Source organism: Dermacentor silvarum, chromosome 1 (genome assembly GCF_013339745.2).
Source record: "Dermacentor silvarum isolate Dsil-2018 chromosome 1, BIME_Dsil_1.4, whole genome shotgun sequence".
In the NCBI taxonomy this organism is placed as follows: Eukaryota; Metazoa; Arthropoda; class Arachnida; order Ixodida; family Ixodidae; genus Dermacentor; species Dermacentor silvarum.
The window spans coordinates 90,275,439-90,290,217 of record NC_051154.1 but is presented as its reverse complement, the minus strand read 5'-3'; the positions used below and the strand labels follow the sequence as shown (position 1 = coordinate 90,290,217).

General features: G+C 45.8%; 1 protein-coding gene across 1 annotated transcript in view; it reads left to right on the top strand.

The window, feature by feature from the left end:
- Window positions 1-881: 881 nt before the first annotated feature.
- Window positions 882-14,779, top strand: part of LOC119432096 (dopamine receptor 2) — a 313,310-nt gene continuing 299,412 nt past the window's right edge. The window contains exon 1 of the mRNA XM_049670733.1: window positions 882-1,263. The gene's annotated coding sequence lies outside the window, so the exon portion shown is untranslated. The remainder of the gene's footprint in view (window positions 1,264-14,779) is intronic.

The window sequence follows — 14,779 nt, the reverse complement described above, 5'->3', positions numbered from 1 at the left end:
CCGATATGTCAACTCTCCATAAAGCATGAAAAGCAATACTGCGATATTTTGACAGGCTTAATTGGGGGCTGTTCTGCAGAAACGTGGTTCCTACACAGTGGGCTTAATCCTTGCGCTCTGTTCAATCGTGCCTTTCCTTTGTTATTTTTTTTTCCTGGATGCACTGTACGGCTATCCCGACTTTGGCCTATAGCTATTGACACACCTGCCTGCTCTTGCTTTCCTATGTATTCTTCTGTGATTTATGTTACTGAAAGGAAATCACTTAAAGGCAATTGTTTTACTCAGGACAGTTTATAGTTCATTTCAGTTTAAATCAACATATCATACGCAAAAATCGTAACTTATAATGGCGCTAGCTTCACGCGTACGGGCTGCAGAAGCACTTTCTTTTGCGTTTTGTGGATATGTGGGGCTGTGACACCGAGCTTATGGGTGTGCCGTTAGAAAGCAACCTGATTAACGGAGCAGAATAACGGTACCGACAGACGTTGATTGAAATGCGTCATTCCAGGTGCACGCTAAATCACCTGTTTCTTTTCTTTCTTTTTTTTTTTTTTTTGTGGCACCATGGAGGCCGGGTAAAGGTACGCCGAATAAAGCGGCAGCGGCAGATGGTTTACTTTCAGCGTATTTTGTGGGCGGGGCGTCCAAGATCCCGAAGAGAGGAATATGCGATGGGTGCCTGCCTCGTCACTCGCAGGCTGCCGCCAAAGGATAGGCAAGCGCGTCGGAGGACGCGGGAGGAATCTTGGCGCGTGAGGATGCGGCGTGCGCCTCGGGAGGGCGCTGACTGCGGGCTCACCTCCCCCCTCCAATCCGCTGAGCGCGCCGTGAAGCGGCGGCGCAGGGGCGACGGGGTCCCGTCATCACCGCTCGAATGCTCGTCCCGATCGGTCGGTCCCTGCGCACCGTCCCAACTCTGAGCCGCAATCAATAGGCGCCCTCCTATTCTCCTCCCTCCGAGCGCGGCACCGCGCGCGCGAGAAACTTTTTCTGCGCACATCAGCCGGACCCAGGGCCCCAAAGCGAGACGCCAGTGCGGACTCTGTAGAAAGTGGCCGTGAGCAGTGGACGTCGGCTCTGAAGAGCGGTGAAGAACTCTTGCAGGCGGCAACTTTTGTTTTCCTCCTCCCATAACTCTGTTTCCTTAAATCCCGCTTGCGGCTGTTGAGTTTACATTTTCCCTCTACTTATCGCGTTCAAGTAGGCAACACTGGAAAGCGGCGGCGGCCAGCGCGCAGCACGCCACCCGTAGGCAAGGTAAGCCGCAGCTTTCTTTCCTTAGTTTGACAACCTTTATGACACGAGAGACAATGAGCAAATTCTCGCACAGAAATGTAGCATTTTCAGGCACTCTCTTGATGTGCGTTACTTTCTATGACTCTTTGGGAAAAAACTTCTATCAAAACGCGGTAATCAACGTATCATGACAACGGATTTGCTATCGACAATTAAATGAGCAATAATGCTGACGGAGTCCACACTATAATGGCTCGTTTAAATAAAGCTAAAAGTCCCGCTATGAAAGGAAAGGATACCGAGGCTTTGGGCTTTATGAGAACGAGGCCAAGCGATGGGTAGTCAGTACTTAGCGCCACAGTGTTTATCAAGACAGCTTCACGTGTCTGCATTCGAGTTTTTTTTATTAGACGAAGAAAGGAAGCATAACAACGGAAGTATATGTCTGGCTGCACATGCTTTGCACCATACGTCCTGATGACTCCAGGTTGTTATTGTTGTTGTTGTTGTTGTTGTTCTGGTTTATTCAATGGTGAAACGGTAGGAAAGCAGGGCACCGAAAGGCCCAACTATTTCAAACATAAAAAATACACCCTAATGACTAACAAATGTGCATTAAAAAACACGAAAATATCAGAGTAAAAAAATAACACATAAGTCAAGTATTGCCTGCTGTGCCGTATTGGCTGCCTTCATTACATGCGTAAATAATACCTGTGGCAGAGTTCATCAACTTCTTATCGTCAGGTTTTATCAGTTCATCAGCATCAAAAACAAAAATTAAGAAATTCAAGACCGCTCTTATTTCAGTACCAGACCATCCTGAACAATAAACATTTATTATATCAATAACTTCAATGCTCAAGAAAATAAAGCTGATGGAGATCTATCATTTATTGCTAAAATGAGATGATTTGTGGACCATTGATAATAGGTGACTTTAGTGCAAGATAACTCTAGCAAAGTCTTGGCGCATTCGTAAAAAAAAAAAAAAAAATTAATGGCAGCGGCTGCCTTCCCTTAAATGATTTTTCTGTATGACCAACTGATCGCTCACAATGGAGTAATTGATTTGTACGCAACAGTCTGTCAAAAAGCCTGTGTTTTGAAAATTGAACTTCCGTAATGAAGTTAGTCTTAACGCGTAGTGTGCATTTCGAATGCGAGCGTATGTTTGTAAATTTAAAGCAGTTACACAGGGTGCAAGAAATTTATATCAAGTACATAAATTATATTATCGTTCCACTGATCAAAGAGGTGTTCTCTCGTCATGATTATCTTGCCGTGATTCAACCGAATCGCGAGTCGTATGGCAGCGACACGAAAGTTAGCGCATCATGCAGTGAAAACAAGAAGAAGCGTCAGGGGCCCAGCCTTCTTTATACGGAGCGCAATTGATGCATGCCTAAGTGCTGACCTGCAAGACTGTCGAACTCATTAGGCGACATGAGAGAAAGGAAATAATAAAAAAGAAAGAGAGAAAGGCGATACTTGTTGGGACCGCAGTGTACGTGACGTTTAAAACCAATGAACTCTCCGGTCGCGTGAGCAAGCGCAGAGAAAAACCAGGCGAGAAGTCTTTCAATTGATGCAAGGAAGTTACATCTCTTAATTGCGGCGCTAATTACGCCGCTACCTTTGCGCGCGACGCCTGTGAAGCCAAGCACGTCAAGGTTGCCCGGTGAGAAAAAACCGCGTTCGCAAGCGTACGCCTCCTCACAGTCGCGCGTCGACTGGGGTGTCAAGGGGCGCGGGGCACCGCGGCGCACTGCTTGACGGAAAGGTTGCGCCCTGCCCCGGCGAGACCTGCCCAAACATGTAACTGATGAAGGTGGGTAGCCCTTGGCACGCATTGCCGCAGATAGCGTCTTTTTGGGTATGGGCTTCCCGGCAACCCCTCTGTCTGAATCGTCGGTACTGCAAAAGGATGGATAGTTGAGCGAGTTGGTACGGTAACATATTCTTGGTATAAGCGCGAAGAAGACACGAACGGTGGCGGAAGAAGACAGGATGAGCGCTATTTTTTCTTCACATTGAAAAGAGCCCTGTGTACAAGAAATATACTGCAAAAGGATGGATAGTTGGGCGAGTTGGTACGGTAACATATTGTTGGTATAAGCGCGAAGAAGACACGGACGGTGGCGGAAGAAGACAGGACTCGTCCTGTCTTCTTCCGCCACCGTCCGTGTCTTCGCGCTTATACCAACAATATCTTACCATCGGTACTCTTGGGTGAGAGTATTTTTCGCTTTGTACTGTGAGGGGTTCTGCTAGAACACTGCACGGGCCGATTTTGTCAGCCCGGGCCCGGCCCGGGTCCGTTTTTACGTTGGGCTGCCCGCCCAAGTCCGACCAAAAGTTTTATGGCAAAACCCGGGCCCGGCCCGGGCCCGGAAAATATTCTACGTTACCCGCCCGGCCCCAGCCCTTTACCCCTTTACCGTACCCCTTACGTTACCCCTTTACCGTAGGCCCCAGCCCGGCCCGAGACCGAAAAAGACATGCTTTTCAGGGTCGAGACGCGCGAGGATAACTCGTTGCACGTTACATCACACCACCAGAAAGTCCGAGCCCGGCCCGGGCCCGCGTCAGAAAACCCGAGTCCGGCCCGGGCCCGGGTCAAAAAGCACATGCCGTGCCCGACCCCGGCCAGAGCCCGCGAAAAAACTGCCCTACCCGGCCCGGGCTTTCGGGTAAGCCCGAGACCGTGCAGTGCTCTAGGTTCTGGAGCATTGAAGATGAATAACTAGTATTTTTTTCGCAAATGTTAGAGATAAAAACTGCACCTGAGATACACGGGTTGCCTAACTAGTGAAGGGTGCTGGATTAATTTAGGACACTGGAGGTTCCTTATTGCTTAACGAAACACATGAGTACGCTGACTGCGTGTCGCCCCCTTCCTCGGAACGCCACCACTGCCAAGTTTGAACCCATGACAGTGTGCTGGGCAGCACGTCTCCGGCGGAATTGGGATCCTCACATTTGGTGCTCATATTTCTACGTGATTCCGAAATGATAAACTCGTAATAACACGAGTCGTGTACCGGAAAGAAACGGCCTAGGGTAGTAACCGAAGAGCTGACTTTCATGCTTTAAGCAAGTCCTCTGCTACTATCACTACCGACGCCACAGCTTTTGCGTCATCGCAGCAGTTGCTCAGAATTCCAAGCGCTCACTACACGGTGCGGTGTCAACACCGGTCGCACGCGCTATGGTCTGTGTGCTCTGGTGAGGACGGTAAAGCTCGCACAGTCCCGACCTATACATGACACCTGCTTCCTCCCTTCTCGCTTCTTTGTGTGATTATTCGTTGGTCGGCAGCCGGCCAACCGTTGCTTCTCGTGCGACTAGAAATCCTTAACTTGAGTACAGTTTTTCTTCACGAATTGAGACACCATGAAGACGGACTGTTTCCACTTCGCGTGCTAGAAAGCCTGTGGGAGGACCTGCTCCACACAGCCCGAATACATTGCCGGGGAACAAGATGGGTACCCTTCGTCGTGCCTATTGATTGAGCGTAATTCAATTTCGAAGGTTCACCCGGATCGCCATATTTGTCTTTCGCCGCTTCGATTCCGTACTCCGCGGGACCCTACCATTCCAGCGGCTTCGGCAAGCAACACATCTGAACTGTGCGTTCCACAGCCTGGAGTAGATGGCAGTGGAAGCAAAGGAGCATTCCCACCATTTTGCAAGATGAAATATTGAATGCGTTACGGGCGACTTATGGAAATGTAAAGTACCCACAAACAAGCAAGCAACAATTGCCAAGGAGCTCGGCCATCTGCTTTCCTAAAAGTAGTTAATTTGTTCCCTTTCGTTTTGCGCATAGATGATGGTAATACCATAGGCCTGTATACAATTGCAGAATTATTACAGCAAAACTACAAGAGATGCCTTTCTATTCTAGTGTTACCACTTCCACACCGTTCTGTTAAGCAATAAAATATTTTCACCACAACTGCTATTGTTTCCTGATTCGGTCGAAGGCTGCTATATAACAAATTAAAACCGGTGAAAAGGATATTGTACTTGAACACAAATGCCCGACGTAATGGTAACATTTGCTTAATTTCACTAACACCCACTCAACCTCTTTCGATCTAAAGCTGCCTTGTCACAAAAGCGTTCCAATGATATGGTGGCATGATTTTGTAAATCTCTTAGCTCAACCAAAAGCACAGAGACATTGACGGGGTGGTGACGTCCCAATATCTGCTTTAGTCATTACTGCTTAGATTAATAGAAAAGTGGTTCCTAATCCATAACCATAATTCGGGATTGTTCAAGATCAGCCACGTCACAACATCGACAGGGTCAGAACTTGCCGCCCTCCGTAGCGCAGTGCTTTATGCGCACCAACAGTCACCAAATCAATGGGCTATATTCTGTGACTCAGGCAGCCCTACAGTCACTTTTATCAGCTCTGCGCCGCAGCCCACATGAACAACAGGTAGCAGAGATACGATTACGCTACGATCTAGAGGTGGAAAGAGGCCACGACATTGTATTTCAGTGGCTACCTGGGCACTGCAACATCACTGGCAATGAATGTGCCGACAAAGCTGTACGCAGGGCACAGGAATAGTATGATAGAACCTCGATACCATTGTCGAGAATGGATGTAGCTAGGTGGCACCTCAGCGGTCTTGCCCATATTATAACTCTAAGAAAATGGAATACACAGTAGTTTACCAACCAGCGCCTATATGCAATGGACCCACATGTGCAATTACAACTTTTACTGGGTTTTAACCGACGGGAAGAAACATTACTGTGCTGCCTGCGAACAGAAGTTTCTTTTACAAACTCCTAGTCATTCCTAATTGGAATGGCGGACAGTGTCACTTGCAGCACATGTGGTGTTAAGGAAACCACCAGACATCTCTTATGTGACTGCCCCAGATGCGCAGATGAGAGGAGTGCCCTTCTGACGGCTTTGGGGCACTTAGCGGACAGGCCTTTTACGGAGGAGAATATATTGGGCCCGTGGCCTCGTGCGTCTGCTATATGCAGGGCTACAAAGGCACCGCTGCGTTTATTGAGGTGCACCGGCCTATATGACCGCCTGTGACTAACTCAGCGATTACCTCTTGACTGTGTAAGTGTGCAGGATGTGAATTGACCTTTCTCTTCCTTCTCCTCTTTCAATCCCTTTTCCTCCTTCAACAGTGCAGGGTAGCCTAGCGGGCTCAGCCTGGTTAACCACCTTTCCTTTCCCTTATGACTTCTCTCTCTCTCTCTCTTTCTCTGGATTGTAGAACTCGCCATAGATTCTTCTATGAACAAGCTATCTGCACTGCTTGGTCTCTGTTTTCAAAGCAAGGGCGTTTATCGTGGCGTCACAAGCCAATGCTTGCATGTGTGGTATTCATCATGTGGTCATATAGAAGAAAAACATCAATCCCTTATTGACTTTTGCTCTCTGAGCCCCAGATGGTCACTTTAAAATGCCGGGTGCTTCCTGTTCGAGCTTTTTTTTTTTTTTGCTTATGGCAAGATTTCTGCACCTGTCGTACGCTGTAAATCTGATGTTAGGGTATCAGGTTTCTGAGTTCTCTAATTGAAACCACTTCATGAAAAGTGTAAAAAAGTGTAAAAAAGTATTGTGATGAGTTAATTCCTACATAATAGCTGGTCCTTTATTGTAGTTCACTACGAGAGAGCCGTACACTACAGAAGAACAAAATAATCCGAAATAATTTTTTCTTTCTACCTGTTTTGCATAGTTAAACGGCGAATACATAATAATGTGTCAGTGCCTCTCATTATTCCTTAACATTTTACATATGCTTCGTTCAACCAACAAAATATAATAATTATTATTTCATCTTTGTCAAGCGCTGAGAGTAAACGGGAACTGTACGCGAGCGCGAAAGTTAAACCCAACAAAATAAATGGGAGCGTTCACCAATGACTTCATTTGACGCCGGGTTCCCAAGATAAAACTCGGACCTGTATTTATTTTTTATTTTTTAACGCTTATTAGACTGAGAACATTTACATTTAAAATTACAAGCTTAATTGGTAAACGAGCGCATGTGTAATGCGGGGATGTGGGTTTGGTTCACCTGCGGTAAGTTTTCTTTTGGTCCACTTTCATTTACCTTTGCCTGATTATTTTCACATTTGAATTAAACATAAATGTTAACTTCCGCTATGCTTTCTGTGACTTTTTTGTCACTTGACTTGGTTCTGACTAACAAAAAGCCCCTAGGCACCCCTTATTCCTTCTCGCCAGAGCCACATTTGCGGAATTCGCCCTGGTTTTCTTTTGCAAGCTATCCCATTTTCACTGCTTAATTCATGATTGCATATTGTTTTTATTCAGTTTATTTGGTAACACGGAATAATCAGTAATGGCTATTCTTTAAGAATAAATAATATCGGCATGAGAAAAGTCCACACTCATTCCGGACTTTATTTGTTGGGAATAATGTTTTCCATGGCTGCAAGTCTTTAGACGCAGGCAGCGCAAGCAATATTAAGACCAATGCGTTGCACTTCACATGAACATTCATTCGTATAGTTTATTTTTTTTCAATTTTTTATCATACTTCTACCCTGTATTGTGCGATGGTTACTATTTCTCAAACGTAGCGTGCGCAATACAGTACCAACTTTCTACCTTGCATACAAGAAAAAGAAAGGGATGGTATCGCAGGATATATTTTCTGTTAAACTAATCATCGCGTTGTAGTTGTGTAACGCAAGAAAGGAGAAGCAGCACAGTCTTTTTACGGTGTCACCATGTATTCTCCATGAGTCTACCTCTGTTACCCCTTATGAGATTACCGCTGCGCAGAAACCTTTACCTCTGCTGTTTTTGTTTGATAACACTGAGCACTTAATGAGACCAAAAAATAAAAATAAAGGACCATTGGGTTGTTAAGCACTCCAGGCAACGATGTGTCACCGAAAGTTGTATAGCTTCCTAGGACCCCTTGTACAGAGGTCAACACTCATGTCTAGAACAACGGATCGTCGCGCTCGGGACTGGACGAACGACATCTACAGTTTGAAATAGGCCACATCTGAGCATGCGTGGTGCCAATGACGCGCCTGCCTCGCATTTTCTCTACTTGTTTATCGCCGCGGCTGCAACAACTGCTTTGGCCGGCAGAAGCACTGTCAACGGTGTAGCGCCGCCAAAAAGAAAACGTGCGGAATTGCCCGGCTCGGCACCCGTATACTGCAGGTTTATTCTCAGTTCGCGGTATCGTCATACCGCCATTGCGTCACACATATATCTCGCGCATATCTCTTGCGTCACACATATATTGCCATCTGTTAGGAGTGAATTTTACAAACCTACTTTCATCGTTTATTGGTCGTCAACCCGCCAACGTTAATTGCGAATAATTGTAGGTTTCGATCGCACATACAGAAAAATGCTGCCTAGATATCCTGAACTTGTGAGATTTATTAAAATCAACACATGTAGGTACCTCAAGAACGCTGTCAAATGTAAGCATAACATATATGAGTAGTAAGCGGAGGCATTTCCTTGTGTGTTTCGTTAGCGAACATTGTCAATAAGAATAAGCTTAAAGCATAGCTTGCACCGGGCGCCAAGAACGATTCGCTGCATTTTTTGTTTGTTTGTTTGTTTGTTTGTTTGCTTGCTAGCTTGTTTTTGTTTTTGCGCTACACCGTTGACAGCGCTTCTGACGGCGAAATCAGTTGTTGCAGCCGCGGCGATAAACAAGGATAAAAATGCAAGGCCGGGGCATCATTGGCGCCGCGCATGCTCAGATGGGGCCTATTTCAAACTGCAGATGTCGCTCGTGCAGTCTCGAGCGCGACGTTCCGTCGTTCTAGACATGAGTGTTGACCTCTGAACAATACATTGCTTTTTCGAAATTCACTCGGAAGCGATTACTCAAAGTATTCATTCTGGGTATGAAGCACGCTGCATGTGTAACTCTAAAGAAATAGTTTACTCATATCCTTGTCATCCGCTTTCGAGAAATTTGACACTAAATTGATCTAGACCTCGGTGTCGTCCCAGACAGCCGAAAGCAACCTTGAGGTGTGTTTCGAAATCGCTGATATTGCGCGAAAATACCTAACGCGGTAGCAACATGGCAATATACTACACGTACTTCCATCTTCATCTCTGGGTTTGGTATGAAAAGCAGTTTTGCCGTTCTTACTATATTTCACTTACAATAGTGCCATCTGCGTGTAGACCTGATGCCCTATGACGTCACGTGCATGCATGCTCACTTAGCAACTGCACGGCAACTGCACAGCACAGCAACTGTCAGCAACAGTAAGGTGGTCAATCAACAATCAACAGCGAGTCGATGGCCTCTCCATTCGCCTTCTAAAGTCATGCACCGCACCTCGCCTCTGCGAGGTGTTTGGCGCTGGCTAGCCCGCGCGTTTCACTTTATTAGCTATTTTGTAAAAAAAAAAAAAAACTGTCTTCTGAAAGCTCCTGTTCAATGCTGAGTTTACGTGAGTAATACTTCCCCCAAGTTTGGCCGCAGAATATCGACTACACGCATGCGAATATCAATTATACGCATCTTGTGGCTGTCGTTCATGGCAGAAACACGAGAACGGCGACTACGCTTCTTAAATCGAACCTTCCTTTGCGAAACCTCCTGGACTTTTCTGGCCGTGGCTACTAGCTGGGTGCTGCTGCCGCATATCGCCGAATTTCTCATACTTAAAGAAAGTTGAATTCCATGCCTGATGCTGGGATTGAACATCGGGCCCCCAGCACAGCAGTCTGATGCTCTAATCATCAAGCCATAGCCACACGCATACTTATATCGTCACAACACCAACTAGCTTTTGGGGATGATCGCCGCGTATTGATAATGATATGATTTCTATACCATGACACTTACCCACCACGGGAGATTGGCCAAAAAGTGGGCGGTGCATTTAATATAAATAAGAAGAAATGAAGAAACAGAAGGGAATATAAGAGTTGTCACACTGCGTAGCACGAGTACAGTAGCCCAGTGGTGTAACCATTAGGCCACAATAGCACGAATACTTCTACCATGCCAACTGATGCACACAGTGAGACCAAGCCCGTAGCGAGCACTGCATTACATGCACTTCCGCTTTTAAGTGCGTCGCTGTCCAGCTTTCAGACTTTTGCTGAAGCTGGACATTTGCCAAGATAGGTAACGGTCCATGATGACTCCACGAAAAGCATTTGTTTATTCTTATGTAATTACTCGGTCATTGGTGCTTACGACACACGGCCTCTTTACTGGCGTGTAAATGTAACAAATCGGCGCTTTTCTGAAAATGCCACGAAACCGTGATTACGCAGTTAAATAGGAAGGCATTCTTTTTCGCATTTTGCAATCTCCTTCGTGTTTGCTTATGTCTGGCACCGAAGGCTGCAATGCAGATTTAACCTTTGTAAATCGACATCTGGGATTTCTTTCCCACTGACCTGATTAGCCTTGAGAATGGTAGGTTTTACAACATTTACATACAGCTCCACTATTCACAAAGCATCGAATGCTAGATGTTAATCAGGTCTATTATTACAAGCTACAACAACACATTCAAAAGCACTATCTTTGTGCCACCGAGCAGCCATACAAAAAAAAACTATATATATTTCGCACACACATTAGTACAATCCCGATAACAAGAACATACCATGGACCGTAAGTTTGCTTTGTCATTGGCTGGTCGCCTGCACTAATAATATGTCTAGCATCCGGATTCGCTCAAATTCCTTCTTGTGAAAAAAAATTCTTAAGAAAATTCCTTCTTACGGACCCTGAATTGTACAAAATTGTTTTATTTCACTGATAGTGTTCCGAAAAAATATTCACAGAAATTTTAATTCATAATGGAATTCTATTTGTGTAGCCCATGTGATATATGTCGTTTGGTTTCTTGCTTTGAGTAACTTGCGCATATCTTCATGGTTTGTAAACTCGCGTCATGCAAAATACTTATCCTACTCAAAATTTATTGTTTTCCCTCTCTGCAGCCCGTCTTTATTCCCTTGATTTCTACTATATCACTTTATGGTTTATGTGTATGAACTGTCACTGATACAATGCTGTGATGGTGTTTCCATTTTGTAGCCCTGAGCTGCACACTGCTAAACTGTATTCGGAGCAACGACCCTCATCAGTCTTTGCCTTTTGTTCTTGCTCTCATTTTTCTGATCTGATAAATAAACACCCTTTCAATTCAATTAAAAAAAAGTGTGCTTAACACCCCGCATGAGGATACTTCTTGACAACTCGAATTTTGCAATGTCGGTCCTTCATCGTCATGCAAGAAAAGGGGTCAATCCTTTAATTACCTGTGTGGGCCACGAAATGCTATGCCGTTGTCTATTTCTATATCAGTCAAAACATTTCCAATAGATTGATGTGCTAGGTCATGATAGTGCCTTGGTAAATTATTTCAGGTTGTTTTGGTGATGCACAGATGTGACCCGCCGTGGTTGCTCAGTGGCTATGGTGTTGGGCTGCTGAGAACGAGGTCGCGGGATCGAATCCCGGCCACGGCGGCCGCATTTCGATGGGGGCGAAATGCAAAAACACCCGTGTACTTACATTTAGGTGCACGTTAAAGAACCCCAGTTGGTCCAAATTTCCGGAGTCCCCCACTACGGCGTGCCTCATAATCATATCGTGGTTTGGCATAAGTTAATTTATTTTTAATGCACAGATGTGACAAAAGCCGGCAGTAGTTGAGTAAAATGTTTGGACAATGTCGATCGCGCACCTCCCTTGATGACGAGCCCGGAACTCGAAAAGGGTGCTACTGTTGTGTGGACGATCGTAGACAACGTACAATCATCGCTGGCTCAAGATCGCATTGCATTTGCCAAAAAAAGTGGTAGCCTTATTCATAGCCTCCCAAAAAATGGTTCCAACGAGCAACAGGTAGCATCAGACTATTTCAAGAATTGGTCTGGTCGCAGAGGCACTAAGTGACAACACTTATATATATACTCATCGGTGCGCAATTCGTTCATACGAATATGAATATGGAGGATTGCTTCTGTAAACATTCGTTTGCTCGTACTACAGCGATTGGTAGGTCTTCGAAGCAATTCAAGGCATTGCAGCTGCTTAGATCAGTCATGGACTGAGGCTTTTGCGTGATTTCTTTAGCATGATTACGTCAACGTCGTCCAGTTGAACTGCACGTGCGATTGAACCATACGTCAAGGTTCGCTGGGGAAGGACAGACTTTCCGGTTACTGACATGGTTTGCACTGCACTTGGGAACACGTCGGCTCCTGGTTTCGCATACCCTTTAATAGTCGATCAAAGTGCCACACAACGTGGAGTCAATAAATTTCTGATGCTTCTCCAACAACGCTGGGAAAACTGGCGGCGTGTCGCTACTGACGCCACCTGTTGGGATTAAAGAAGTCTAGGCCCCCCGTAACGTAGGCTCATATGTGACGAGGAGAGGATCACAACCTAATTTAGAAGGCGTTTGGTCAAGGCAACTCTGAAATGCTATATTTGCCAAGAATCCAGCAAGATTGCTTACATTGTTTTATAGTTTGGTGATTTGTATTGATTTGATTTGTTAATTAGAGTATTGTATAGTATTTGTATTGGTACAGTATATAATTTTACATAAGTGCATCTTTTCACAGAAATGTTGTTGTCACTCCCCTCTGTAATGCTTCAGCCCTGAGGGGGGTACAATAAATGAATAAATAAAAATAACGCCCACGCTTTTGCGTGTGTACGTGAGTGCGTGTGTGCATGCGTGTGCATGTGTTTGTGTGTGTGCGTGCGTGCGTGCGTGCGTGCGTGCGTGTGTGTGTGTGTGTGTGTGTGTGTGTGTGTGTGTGTGTGTGTGTGTGTGTGTGTGTGTGTGTGTGTGTGTGTGTGTGTGTGTGTGTGTGTGTGTGTGTGTGTGTGTGTGTGTGTGTGTGTGTGTGTGTGTGTGTGTGTGTGTGTGTAATAGTATGGCTCAGTATCCACTTTCGCTGCGTATGACAACGTTGCACATGACGCCATCGTCAACTCTCTGGAGTCTATTGGAATCGGCGGCCGAATGCCTCGTAGGTTGTCCTGGTACATAGCTCGCCGGTAGTTTTTTTGTACAAACAGAAAATGGCCCCACAGCTGAACGTTACACGTACTGCGGCGTGACTCAGGGGGGGGGGGGGGAGTATATTGAGTCCCGCGTTGTTGAATGTCACCCTCATTGAAGCTTAAGTCGATATACGCAGATGACAGTTGCCTTTGGACTTTTACGGTTACTTGCCTTTATGTGAGCGCGATTTCAGAAGACAGCAATTTTGACATCAGCCTACCTTCAAGCACACGGCTTGACTATGTCGACTGAGATATGCGCGCTCATTTGCAGACATAAACCAATTACGCCATAGTCAGTCTCCATTAATAGACACACTGTCATTTAGGGAAACATCCATCTATTCTTAGGTGTAACAATCGACCGAAGTCTTTCGTGGAGTCCTCATTGCGTGTACCTGAAGAAAAAACTGTCGTCGATTGCCCATGTACTGAGATTCATGAACAGGATCAGGCACATCAGGCACATCTGTACATTCCATGCTTCAGTTGTACACAGCCCTATTTCTCGCATTTCTACGCTACAGCCTTCCACTGTTGTCCAGTGCGTGCAAGTCAAATGTTCGCCCATCTGAGAGCTTACAGGGCCAAGCATTACGCGCCTGTTTAGGTCTTCCTCCAGGCGCTTCGACATCTGCGACAATCGTGCTCGCCAAAGATCATTCCATCCAAACATACGTTGCTTGGGATTGTCTCAAGACACATCTCAGTCATCTTCCTCGCGTCCCCGATCACAATCTGGAGTTCTTGGCCTAGCAGAGACTTTGTTCCACGTTTTCTGCACTTATCATCACCCGTCAAGATTTTCTTCCATCAGGGTACACGCCAGCAGCAAGGCCTTTATTTCTCTTGGGGTGTCTCCAACATCCTCAGGTGCACCTGAGTATTTTTGAAGTAAAGAGGAAGGCCAATAACACAAAAAGAGCACTGAAACAGATGACGCTACTACGAGTATTAATGATGAGACTTACGGGGACCGAATAGACATCTATGCCGATGGTTTGGTCTCTACTACCAGCTCTTCAGGCGCCGTTGTCATTCCGGCTACGCAAACTACAATCAAATTCAAACTGTCACAACTGACAACATCAACCGCGGCAGAGCTTGCTGCAACGCGTGCTGCTGCTAAATACCTCCTGCAAGAGACACCTCGGAAATGGATCATTTTTTGCAACTCTAAGGCCGTACTTCCGTCTGAATTTTGTCGTATACCACATGACTCATGAGCAGCTGGTATATGAGATAAGAGAGGACCACCATCAAGATATCGATAAAGGGCATGAAATATTTCAGTGGCTGCCTGGGCATACCGGCATTTCTGGTAATGACGTCGCCGACGAAGCCACCCGGTCCCGCCATGTAGGAGCGCGACCAGTTTCAATCCCCCTATCCAGAACCAACGCAGCAGGAAGTCTTGAGTTCGTGGCTGAAGCTATGACATACAAATATTGGTATTCTGCCAACCTCCCGAAATG